Raw genomic sequence first — 13,375 nt, 5'->3', positions numbered from 1 at the left:
TGACAAGGCAAATGCGTTTGGGGGAAAAGCCCCAAAATTTCGATCAAATGGGTCATAAACCCTAATTTTTTCGGCTCAAAATTGGACAAATATAGACGATTAATGCAAGAATGAGACACATACCTCGATTAGTCATGGTTAATGCAAGCTTTTGGATCAAACCTTGGCGGAAATGGTGAAGATTTGAGAGAGAAATTGTGTGATTTATGTTTCGAGCAAATGAACATAAACCTCTGATTCATCGCGTTTTTACGCAGAAAAACCACTTTGGGGAATAGACGCAGCAGGCGCTGCGCCTCTTCCAAGAGACGCAGCTCTTGCTGCGCCTCTTCCTTGTGTTCCCTCCATACGGATTCTTAAAAATACGTTATGAGTTCGTTATTTGTGGGCCCATCCTTGGTGCGCCTCTTCCCCGATGGTATTTTTATTCTTTTGGTCCGTTTGACGATTTTCTTTCGTTTTGGCCCGCATTTCCAAGCCAGCAGCAGACTGTCACACGTTATTTATTCCTTCCAAGACCTTTTGCTTGTCGCAACGAGCATTTATTCCTTCACGGAATTCGACACACCTTCATTATGTCTCCGGCGAGAGTAAGCGGATATCTTGTCCCTCTCATGACAAGAAGAATAATTCCCAATCATGTCTCCAACGAGAGTAAGCGGACGTCTTTGTCCCTCTCAAGACGTGAGGATTGACATCTACCTAAGCGATTTCCCCTCGGCGGTTCCCTTTGTGTCCTGCTACTCGCAATTATTTCTCGAAGACTACCCAAGCAGATTTCCCCTCAGCAGTTCCCGCCTGTGTCCTGCTACTCACAATATCTCGTGCTTCCCCGCGGAGTTCGACAAAGGTGTCGTTCTCCAGAAGTTCCCAAACCAATAGAGTTCTTATACCCAAGCTTTAGTTATTTCTTAAGTTGAACTTACTTTTGGCCTCCTTCCCGTCAATGCTTTCCTTTAGGGCTCCACACCCTAGCACCAATCCTTATATATCTTTTAGGTCTCACCCTTAGCTCCTACGCTTAACCTTAGCTCCTACGCTTAACCTTAGCTCCTACGCACCTCCGGAAGCATCTCGAGAAGAAGTCTCAGGTATGGTCTCTTCTTATGGCTGGCGAGCCTCCTTACGTAGTCTAATGGACTTTAAACGACCCTCCCCGATAGTCGACAGACTCTAAAATGTTTCCGACGACAGGTCCTTGGCTCAGACCCCTTGAGCCGCCTCGCGTCGCCATAGTCGTTAGGTTGTAATCTTCGATTGACCTGATGGCTATACTTTGACTTTCGCCTTGTCCAAGCCTCAGTCAAAGTGGGGGCTCTGTAGATACCTCATTTCTGCACCTCCCGCAAACCACCCGGTGATGATTGGTCCGCATGTTTGGTATACGGAACGATTTGTGACAATTCGTAAGATTATCGTCAAGTGATTGCTCAAATATTAATGTCTACCTCTTAGTTGTCATCTACGTCCCGATACGGTCGTTTTGGCAGTAATTAGAGTACATTCGGAGTCCGGGCCTAAAACCGTCTCCATTTTCTGATAACCGTTAAATCCCGAGTCAGAATGTTCTGGAATGTTCCGGATATTTCTATTCCATATTTCATAAATTTTATCTTTTAGTAAACAATTTCCCGTAATATTCACATAAGATATTAAGGAAAACGGAATTATTTCCGTCCTACCATAACTCAAACACGGAAATCTTTCTTCCGCAGGAGGAAACCACTTGGGAACAGACGCAGCAGGTGCTGCGCCTCTTCCAAGAGACGCAGCGATGGCTCGCCGCGCCTCTTCCCGAGCCCTTTTCTGCGTATTTCTCGTATCTTTTTCATATCTTTCCGAGATTCACTTCCAAAGAGTCTCCGAAACCCTAATTCCTCCACGTGATTAGTATAAATAGGAGCCTTTGCTCCTCATATTTCTCACGCGAGTGTCTGCCCTTCTCTTTTCCCTTTGCATTCTAGACTTTGTTCTTACTTTTTGGCGTCTACGTGCTTGAACTTTCGACCACGTAAGCTCGGATCCTTCTGAGTACCAGCCTCCCCGTTTGCATGACTGGCCAATTTGACCAACTACACAATCAATCAACTTGATTAACTTAATCGTTTTCCTCTTACGAGGGCACTTTCTTTGCATTCGCGTCGAGCATCACTAATCGATATCTTAGTCCTTCTCGTTTCGTCAACATGTAAGTCTGAGGGTGTATAATCCTTATTTATTTATTGTATTTTATGTTATTGTATCACAATTGTAATATTTCTGTCGAAAATACCATTAAAACCGATTTCTAAAACCATGCTTTAAAACCTCTTTTTACGGATTTCCAGTAGATAACCGTCGAGAAAGGACGCAAAGAATCGTTGCGCCTCTTGAAGGAGCGCAAAGAATCGCTGCGCCTCTTCGTGAGGCTGCCGCAGTTCCTGCTTCCTTTCTTCTTCTTCGTCCTCTGTTATTCGTCCAATCCTTTTATTTGTTTCGTTTGTTTGTTAATTCTTCATCACGATAGCATATAATTCACATGTATATTATAATCATCATCATTAATATGTTTTAATTATTTAAATCCGACTTAAATCCCGAATAATCCAATATTTGCGGGTTTTCGCCATTAAATTCAATTCCGGGTTATAGAGATTCTATTCATCAATATTGGGTTTCTGGAATTCGTCTTTGATATAGGTTTCATCTGTCTTTTGTTGTATTCATCGCATATTCGTCATTAATCCGTCATATCTAACCTAATTAATTGATTTAATATGTTTGGTTTGTTAATATCTTTCACTCCTGTAATTAATCCATCTTATGTTAATTCGTTCAATTCCGTCTTATTCATGTTTTACTGTTTTCACGACCCATTCATATGTTAAATAACCTATTAATCACTTTCATCCGAGTAAATAATTTTAATCCATCATTAAAATCACCAATTGACGTTAACGGCTTGCAATTACGGCTTCATAGCCAGAACTGAGCCAAGGAACAGACGCAGCGTCTGCTGCGCCTATTCCAAAGGACGCAGCTCTACTGCGCCTGTTCCAGGTTGAGTTCTGTCCCTGAACTCCGTTGTTGCTTGACCTAGTTTAATTAGCTTACGTTTAATTAACTATTATTCGTATTACCACCTTCTGATTTGGTTCATTAATTTATTCCTTTATTCGTTTTCTCAAATTATCCGTTTTAAAGGTATTTTCGACATAAATCGCCTAATCCAATGTAATTATTGTAATTTTCATTATTGTAATTTATATTTATTGTATTCATTGTATTTCATATTCCTTGTATGTTTTCACATGTAATTGAACTTAAATTCCAACTTTGACATTAATTGGATGCTAATTAATTGTTCACCGACTTAGCCTAATTCTCACATGTTAGGATTAAAACTTGGATGTTGCATTGCATGCATATAATCGACGATATATCAAGTACGAATAACTTCCCTAATCATTAGTAGAAGCCGCTATCGAGGCGGGCGGGATTAGGTGTTCGATCAAAAGAGCTTCCTAATACGTAACCTCACCCCTTACTCCAGATCTCCGTGAGCACCCGTGTTCATTGGCATCCGCGAAAGTCATTCTAGACATAGAATGCTAAGGGTAACGATTGCTTAGTGTTCATGTCTCTACTTTGTGTCTTGACATGGCACGAGTATTCGAACGGTTCCAATTTCCCATAAAAATTGGTGGCGACTCCAACAAAAATGCAAACGCTTGTTTCTCTTTTCCAACCCAAGCGCCCCCGTGGGCGGCCCGCTGTCCACAGTGACAAGATGTATAAAGACTTGAGATTACAGTTTTGGTTTCCTAGGATGAAAATTGATGTCCTAGAGTATGTTAGCAAGTGTCTTACCTGTCAGAAAGTGAAGATTGAGCATCAGAAACCCGGGGGTTTGCTACAACCTTTGGATGTTCCCCTTTGGAAATGGGAGTCCATCTCCATGGACTTTGTGATGGCTTTACCTAAGACTGCTAGCGGAAAAGATGCGGTTTGGGTGGTTGTAGATTGATTGACCAAATGTGCTAGGTTTATACCTATCAAGGAGACATGGAGATTAGATGTCCTAGTTGGTGCCTGCGTGAAGGAGATAGTACGCTACCATGGAGTGCCTAAGGATATAGTTTCAGATCGTGACCCGAGATTCTCGTTCCCCGTTTCGGACTCGCTTTGCAAGAAGCCATGGGTAGTAAGCTACTGATGAGTACCGCTTTTCATGCCGCTACAGATGGACAGACTAAGAGGACTATCCAGACTTTAGAGGACCTCCTCCGTGCTTGTGCTTTAGACTTCCACACTTCTTGGGAGAAGTGCTTACCTCTTGTTGAATTCTCCTACAACAATAGCTATCATACTTCTATCAAGATGTCACCTTATGAAGCTTTGTATGGTAGGAAGTGCCGTAGTCCGGTCTGTTGGGATCAAGTCCAAGATGCTCATGTGTTGGGACCCGATTTGGTGGCTGAGACCATTAATCAGGTTCAGATCATTCGAGAGCGTATGAAATCCGCTCAAGACCGACAGAAATTGTATGCTGATGCCCGTCGTCGACCACTTGCCTTTGAGGTTGATGATCGAGTATTCCTTAAGGTGTCACCTATGAAAGGGGTGAAACGTTTTGGTGTGAAAGGAAAGCTGAGTCCCAAATACATTGGACCTTTCCGTGTGCATGAGAAGATTGGTCCCGTTGCTTACCGTTTAGAGTTGCCCCCGAATTTGAGCAAGGTTCATAATGTCTTCCATGTATCTCAGTTGAGGAAGTACATTAGTGATCCGAGCCATGTTATTCAAGAAGAAATCCCAGATTTGGAACCTAACTTGGCTTTGGAAGAAAGGTCGATCCGAATCCTCGAAAGGGCAAACAAGCAACTTAGAAACAAAGTGGTGCCCCTAGTTCGTATCCTTTGGCGTTGTGGAAATGCCGAAGATGAAACTTGGGAGCCTGAATCTTCTATGTTAGCTAAATATCCCGAACTCTTCTCGTGAGGTACTTTCCGTTCCTTTATCTAATCCTTGTGAGTTTTAGCTATCCTTTAGAGTGTTCCTCTCCTTCCCTGGAATATTCTCCGCGTTAGTAGTCATTGCTTAGTTGTATAAGAGCCGTAGTTAGAGTTTAGCCATGATTAGTGGAGTCATTATCCTTATTGAAGAGTTTCGAACTAAAGGTTTTTGAAAATGTTTTAATTAATGTTTTCCCACTGGTTTTAACGTCAATGAGTGTTAAGGCTCGTTATTGGGGACGTCGGATAATTAGTTTTCTCAGTTGTTGGCGTAAAAATGTATTTTTGTTCTGATTTGGAATGTTGGTGTTCTCGGGCGACCGACGAGGATATTTCCGTTCCATTGAAAGGACACGTATATTTTCATAAGTTCATGTTTTGAAGATGTTGATTAATTGATTTAAAGAGAAAGACCTACATATATACAATGTTCCTTCTTCTAAGTTTCGGGACGAAACTTCTTAAAAGGAGGGGTGATTGTAACACCCCGTAAATTTGAAGACCTTTATTATATTTTAAAAGTAATATTTTAATCCATTTTAATTTAATATTAATTTATTTGAAATAATAATAATTTGATAAAATATAATTTTATTTTAGTTTAAAGTAATGTAATCACTTTTGATAGTTTAGAAATGTTTAAAAGTAATTTAAACTATATTTAAACCTTTTACTTTGATAAAATAGATTTCTGATAAAAGTCGTAATATTGGGATTTTCCCATTTCTTACGGTCGTTGGGTAAACGAGTTTGGATATTGGGCATATGAGTATTTAATCTTTTAGTAAAATCATGTTTAAGAACTTTAATATTCTCGGAAATCGCGTTCGACGAATATTTCTAATTACCGTCGAAGCAAACCCAAAACGTAAACAATTGACCACCCTCCCCATGCTTTTTGGACCGCCCCCCCTCCCTCCTTTTGTCCCCTCTTCTAATTTTGATTTCCTCTATTCTCAATTTATCTCCTCCTTCTCTCAAACACCAAATTCCTCTCAAAATAACCTCCTTACAATCCCTAAAACCACCATAAATCCTTCATTTCTCCACCAATTTGCATAAAACTTATATATTTGGAATCCTCTCTTCAATCCTCATCTACTAGTAAGCTTTATTTTCATTTCCCCCACTTTCGTTTCGGGTCTTATCTTTTTAGGGTTTCGAATTTAGGACTAATTTATGTGTTTTTGTTGTTCTTATAGGTGAAGAATATGAAGATGAGTTAGGAGACTCATATATTGTGGAAGATGATGCATAATTTCGGTCTATAGGATCTTTCTCAAGTTTATTTTGCTCTCTTTCTAGCTTAAGGTAACTATTCCGAGTTACTCGACGAAATAATGTCACATTAGTGTTGTTTATGATGTGTTGGATGCTTATGTGATTAATAACATGTTAACTTTAATTTTTACATGAATTGTTGTTGTTAAAGTTTGTTAAATATGTTGTTTTTCACATGTTTAAGTGGTGAAACGGAAGGAATATTGTTGAATGTTGCTTGAAAGGGATGTTGTATTGATGTTGGAACAAATTGCAAATGGAGACTTGTGTTGACCGAGAGAACCGAACCAAAACAGCCCGGTTCAGGCCCGGTTTGACCCGGTTCATGGCCCGTTGTGTGGGTCGGGTCTTGGGTCTATTGTTTGATGTTTTGGGTCTTTTGTTTGCGTATTTATGTATTTTGGTATTTTTGGCATGTGGGTAATCATTATTATGCGAGAATTTAATTGAATTGGATATTTTGTAAGTTTGAATATATTTCCTTATGTTGATAGTTTTTCACATGATAGAAATTGGAAATGGCATGAGAATGATATTGTGTTGAATTTTGTGATTTGGGCCAAAGTAGGCCAAGACTGTAATACTCCGTATTTATAAGTCTTGGGGTACTCTGTCGAGTAAGGGTAAGTTGCTTTTTGGAAAGTTTCTGACCTGTTGGGTACTCGATCGAGTAGCTGGGGGTACTCGATCGAGTAGGGGGGTACTCGATCGAGTATCCTTGGGTACTCGATCGAGTAGCCGGTTTTACGGGGAATTTTCTCGGGTTTTGTTAAATATGCGATTAAGGTATATAAGCTTTGTCGTCATTATTCTAAATCACTTTTGCAAAACCTAAATTACTGTTTAAGAGAGAAAGCAAACAAGTTCATCTTCTTAATCGCATAATTAGCAATCCCCGGAGTTTGGAAGGTCAGTTCTTAGCGTTGATTATACCGTTGAGTTCCTTGCGTCGAGGGTAAGATCTATGTACCCTTTTTATTGTCTTTCCTTTGATTTGGTTAAACCCTAATTTAGAGATTTGGGGGTTTATGTGTAGTATGTGATTTGGTAGCCTTTATGTGTTGTATGATAGGAGGAGGGTTCATAGAGGAGGCTTTTTTATTCAGCAGTAGAGACCGTCTGATTGTGTGCTTACCAGGTAGGATTTCCTACTCAGTATTAGTCCCATAATGGGATATTGGTTGATGTATTGTGTTTGGTTGTTTGATATAATAATTGTATTGTGATTGTGGTTGTGATCGTTGTTGATGGTTCGCGAGGCGTGCCCTCGGGCCGAGTGGGGTCACTTGCGGGAGTGGCTTCAAGCCCTAGTTTCGCCTTTACATGGAACCCGCCACAAAAGGGATGTGCACATTAATGGACAGGGTTATCGCTCACTATGTGGAGCGGGGATTTGGTGGGTACGGATGCGGTCCCCCATCGGGCGTAGTGGTCCAAAGGACGATCGATGATTGAGATGATTGGATTTGGCGTGATTATGTGTGTGTGATTAAGTTTGTCTGTTTATCTTATTGTTGTTATATATTGAATTGTGTGATTAGTATCTTGACCCGGTGTTGTTTTGTAAACTGCGGTGATCCATTCGGGGATGGTGAGCGATATTGAGCGGTATTGAGATGAGTACTTGGGATAGCTGGGATTGCCACGACATGATGATAGGAGTCTTCCGCTTGTAGTTTATTAGTTATTTACATTTCGATTAGAACAATCGGTTTGAGAACATGTATTGTACTTTCAGTTTGGTTTTGAGAATTGTACCTCTTCGCTAAGTATTTATAATTAAACGTTGTTTCTTCATTGTTTATTTGATTATCATACCTCGGGCAACCGAGATGGTAATGTCTTCATACCTGAGTGGTCCTGGTAAGGCACTTGGAGTATGGGGGTGTTACAAATGGTATCAGAGCGACGATCCTGAAACCTGTAACCAATGAACCTAATGAACATAGGGAGTCAACTAAAATGAACCCGGGGTAAAAGTTGTAGGAGCTAATGCAAAGGCTTGGGAGACGTCCTAAAGTCGCGAAGTCGCCCTACAATTTTGAACCGGTCACATGGGGGGAGTATTTGTCGAGTCGTATGTGTGTTTGGTTAATTTGTGTAAGAATGTGATGAAATGTGTTAATTGTTGGATGTTTGAAGTGGAAGGTGGAGAATGTGAAAGGAAGGTTAATGAAATATATAGATTTATTGTTGGAATGATAACATGTTGGATGTTCTACAATGTGGCGTTTAATAACATGATGAAATGATCTCGTAAATCGTATGAAAAGATGCATAGCATGTTAGTTATGATGTAATGTGGTTTAATAAAGTTTAGCATGTTAGCATATGATATAGCATGCGGGTAGCGTTTCTGAATTAGCATGACTCGATCGAGTGGGACTGACTTGATCGGGTGGGTTTTTGATAATTTTGAGTTCAGAATCGAGTTTTGGGGCACTCGATCGAGTAACTAGGGGTACTCGATCGAGTAGGGGGTCACTCGATCGAGTAGCCTAGTTACTCGGTCGAGTATGTTAGAGATCAGAAGGTCTGTTTAGGGTCTGATGTTTGGGTACTCGATCGAGTATGTTGGGCACTCGATCGAGTATCCCGTTACTCGATCGAGTATGTTTGGGCACTCGATCGAGTAGGTTCTGGGTAGCGTGTTTTCGTGTTTTGAGGTTTAGTACGTGTGTTCATATCTACCCTTTCTTATATATATATAGTTTCAAGATGCCGCCCAAGAAGACTGCTTTGTATGCGAGAGCTGAGCTTATGACCATGGATGACATCGTTAAGATGTTAGAGCATCAGGATGCTCTTACTGAGACCTTAAAGAAAGTGAATGAGGATAAGGATAAAGATAAGGAGAAGGAGGTTGATCACTCTAAAATCAGCCTCTATATAGCGAGGTTTAACCCGAAAGAATATAAGGGAGTTGGGGAGCCTAATCTTCTTGATAGTTGGCTGAGAGAGATGGAGAACATATTAGATTTGGTTCACTGTCCTGATGAGATGAGAGTGGAACAGGCTGCGTTCTATCTGAGGGAGGCAGCTGGCAAGTGGTGGGATACAGTGAAAGTGAGTGCCAAGGAGATATATACAAACCAAGGGTTATCTGCTATACCTTGGGAGGAGTTTCGTAGAGCTGTGAGGAAGGAGTTTGTACCGGAACATGTGAGGAGTAAGTTGAGGGAAGAGTTTGACAGTTTAAGATGATCACCGAGATGTCTCGTAGCCGAGTACTACGAGACGGTTCAATGAGAAGTCTAGGTATCTTTGAGGATATGGGTTTGAGTGAGGAGAACCTGGCATTGAGGTTTGAGAGGGGGTTGACCCCTAAGATTATGGACAAGTTACCCGTGGGAGTCCTTACGATGTTAAGGAAGCTTATGAGAGGGGTCGGGAGAGCCGAGAGGTTGGTGGAGATGGCTCCGGAGAGGTTAGGTGGTGAGAAGAGGAAGTCTGAGAGCGAGGGTGGTGGCCAATCTAATCACAAGAAAGGAAACCACAATCGGTCTAAGGGATTTTCTTCTGGTCCGGGTTCGATCTTTGGGGCTTCCTTTGGGCGTGGCCGTGGAAGTGTGAGTAATAGTTGGGGAGTGACTGCTATAGTTTGTGGTGGTGTAGGCCACAAGAGACATGAGTGCACAAGTGCACCGGATCTTTCCGGAGACTCCGCACAGAGCTTCGCGAGCAAATGCAGACCGGGATCATGGCCAAACCGGGAGTCGAGTTACAGTGTGGAGGCAACCGCAACGGCGGTAATTCTTATCAGAAACCACCAACGAACAACAACAACAATCAAGGGTCGGGTGCTAAGCCGACCACATCACCAAGATCTTGTCCGGGAGGTGGGCGGAAAGACCAAAGTGGCAAGTTAGTCATGATGGAGAAGAAAGCGGTGAGGAAGATGCGCACGTTATCACCGGTACATTCCTTGTTAACGGTATTCCTACCTTTGTTTTGTTTGATTCGGGGGCTTCTCAGTCGTTTGTATCTTCGAGTCATGTTAAACAGTTGGGTTTGAGAGTATATGAGTCTATTAGTGAGCAAGTTTTCATACCTTCGGGTAAGTCTGTATCTTGTGGGACATTGTTTAGAGATGTATCTATGATTGTGGAGCAAGTTGATCTACCTGTAGACTTGCTAGAGTTTCCTTTTGACGGTTTTGAGATGATAGTCGGGATGGATTGGTTAGGAAAGTATAAAGCTAAGATAGACTGTCATCAAAAGAAAGTGTCTTTAAGAGGTCCTAAGGGTGTTAGTGTATCTTATCGTGGGTTTCTAGTCAAACCCAAAGTTAAGTTGATTTCAGCTGTCACCTTGAAGTCTTATCTGAGGAAGGGATGTCCTTTGATCTTGTGCCATGTGAGAGATGACCGAGTAGAGAGTCCGACAGTTGATGAGATACCAGTGGTGGGAGAGTTTGCGGACGTTTTCCGAGGGAGATTCCGGTTGCCACCGAAGAGGGAGATAGATTTCACCGTTGAGTTGAAGCCAGGGACGAGGCCGATCTCTAAGGTACCGTACCGTATGGGTCCTAAGGAGATGGAGGAGCTTAGGAAGCAGTTGGATGATTTGATAGAGAAGGGATACATTAGACCAAGTGTATCGCCGTGGGGAGCACCAGTTCTTTTCGTGAAGAAGAAAGATGGGAGTTTGAGGTTATGCATAGATTACAGGGAGCTGAACCGAGTGATGATAAAGAACAAGTATCCTTTGCCAAGGATAGATGACCTGTTTGATCAGTTGAGTGGTGCATCAGTCTTTTCTAAGATTGATTTGAGGTCGGGGTACCATCAGGTGAAGATTAGAGAGGTGGACATACCAAAGACAGCTTTCACGTCGAGGTATGGCCATTATGAGTATGTGGTGATGCCGTTTGGGTTGTCTAATGCACCGGCAGTGTTTATGGATTTGATGAATAGAATCTTGACGTTCTTGGACCAGTTTGTAGTGGTATTTATCGATGACATCTTAGTCTACTCTAAGACTAAAGAGGAGCATGAGGAACATCTGAGGATCGTGTTGCAAACTTTGAGGGATCATGAGTTGTATGCTAAGCTATCCAAGTGTGAGTTCTGGTTAGAGAAAGTTGCTTTTCTGGGGCATGTGATCTCTAAAGATGGGGTAGTGTGGATCCTGGCGAAGATAGAGGCGGTGACAAAGTGGGAAGCACCAAAGAATGTTGCCGAGGTTAGGAGTTTCTTGGGTTTAGCTGGATACTACAGATGGTTCGTGAAGGATTTCTCCAAGATAGCTAGACCTATGACAGCGTTGATGAGGAAAGAGAACAGGTTTCGTTGGGATGAGAGTTGTGAGACGGCGTTCCAAACATTAAAGGAGCGTTTGACCACGCTCTGTCTTAGCATTACTGAAGGGACCGAGAACTTTGAGGTTTATACGGATGCCTCGAAGAATGGGCTGGGATGTGTGTTGATGCAGAATGGTAAAGTGATTGCCTACGCTTCTAGGCAATTGAAGCCTTATGAGGAGAACTACCCTACTCATGATCTGGAGTTGGGTGCAGTGGTGTTTGCTCTCAAGATTTGGAGACATTACCTTTATGGAGCAATCTTTAAGGTATTTTCTGATCACAAGAGTCTCAAGTACATCTTCACGCAGAAGGAGTTGAACATGAGACAGAGGAGGTGGATGGAGCTGATTGGCGATTATGACATGGAAATCATCTACCATGAAGGGAAAGCCAATGTTGTTGCTGATGCTTTGAGTAGGAAGAGTGTACATTCTCTCGTGTATAGCTCTATCCTTGATGAGGCCGAGGATGAGGTAGCGAGCTTTGGGATACATATGATGCGAAAGGTGATGCCATGGGTGATATGACAAAGATGACTTGAGTTTTATGATGACATTCGAGGTAAGCAGGCTTTGGATCCTAAGATAGTTGAGTGGAGAGCTGGAGTAGAGAAAGGGACAGTATCCCGCTTTTCTATTCATACAGATGGTAGTTTGAGGTTTGATGGTAGGTGGTGTGTTCCTAATGATGAGGAGTTGAAAAAGACTATCATGACAGAGGCGCATTGCACACCATATTCAGTTCATCCAGGTGGAGACAAGCTATACAAGGATTTGAAGAAAACGTTTTGGTGGCCTGGGATGAAGAAAGAGACAGCTGAGTTTGTGTCCCGTTGTTTGACATGCCAGAGAGTTAAAGGGGAACAGCGACGACCACAAGGTAAGATTCAGTCTTTAGAGGTACCTGAGTGGAAGTGGGAATCCATTTCTATGGACTTCATTGTGGGTTTACCAAAGAGTCAACAAGGTAACAACATGATTTGGGTAATAGTGGATCGACTGACCAAGTCAGCTCACTTTGTTCCAATGAAAGATACATAGACTAAGGCACAATTGGCTATGGCCTATCGAAAGAACGTGCTTAAGTTACATGGAGTCCCTAAGGACATAGTGTCTGACAGAGATGCGAGGTTTATATCGAGGTTTTGGAAGGAGTTGCAGAAATCGTTGGGATCAACTTTGAAGATAAGTACAGCATTTCATCCGGCGACAGATGGGCAGACTGAGAGAATAATCAAGACTCTTGAGGATATGTTGAGAGCTTGTGTGATGGATTTTGGTGGTAGCTGGGAACAGAGGTTGGATTTGATAGAATTTTCTTACAATAACAGCTATCACACTAGTATTGGTATGGCACCGTTTGAGGCTTTGTATGGGAGAAGATGTAGGAGTCCAATCTGTTGGGACGATAGTCTTTGGCAAAGGGTTTTGGGACCAGAGATGGTGCATGAGATGGTGGAACAGATTAAAATGATCAGGGAAAGGATGAGAGCAGCTCAGGATCGACAAAAGAGTTATGCAGATCTACATCGCCGGGATATAGAGTTTCAGGTTGGGGATAAGGTTCTTCAGAAAGTGTCTCCTATGCGTGGGGTTATGAGATTTGGGAAGAAAGGTAAGCTGAGTCAGAAGTTCATCGGTCCTTATGAGATCTTAGAGCGAGTGGGAGAGGTTGCTTATCGTCTGGCTTTACCTGCTGCGTTAGAGAGAGTGCATAATGTGTTTCATGTATCGCAGCTGCGGAAGTATGTGAGTGACCCGTCACATGTGTTAGAGGTAGAGAGCTTAGAGCTAGA

Source organism: Silene latifolia, chromosome 9 (assembly GCF_048544455.1).
Source record: "Silene latifolia isolate original U9 population chromosome 9, ASM4854445v1, whole genome shotgun sequence".
In the NCBI taxonomy this organism is placed as follows: domain Eukaryota; kingdom Viridiplantae; phylum Streptophyta; class Magnoliopsida; order Caryophyllales; family Caryophyllaceae; genus Silene; species Silene latifolia.
This window is presented reverse-complemented; position numbering follows the sequence as displayed.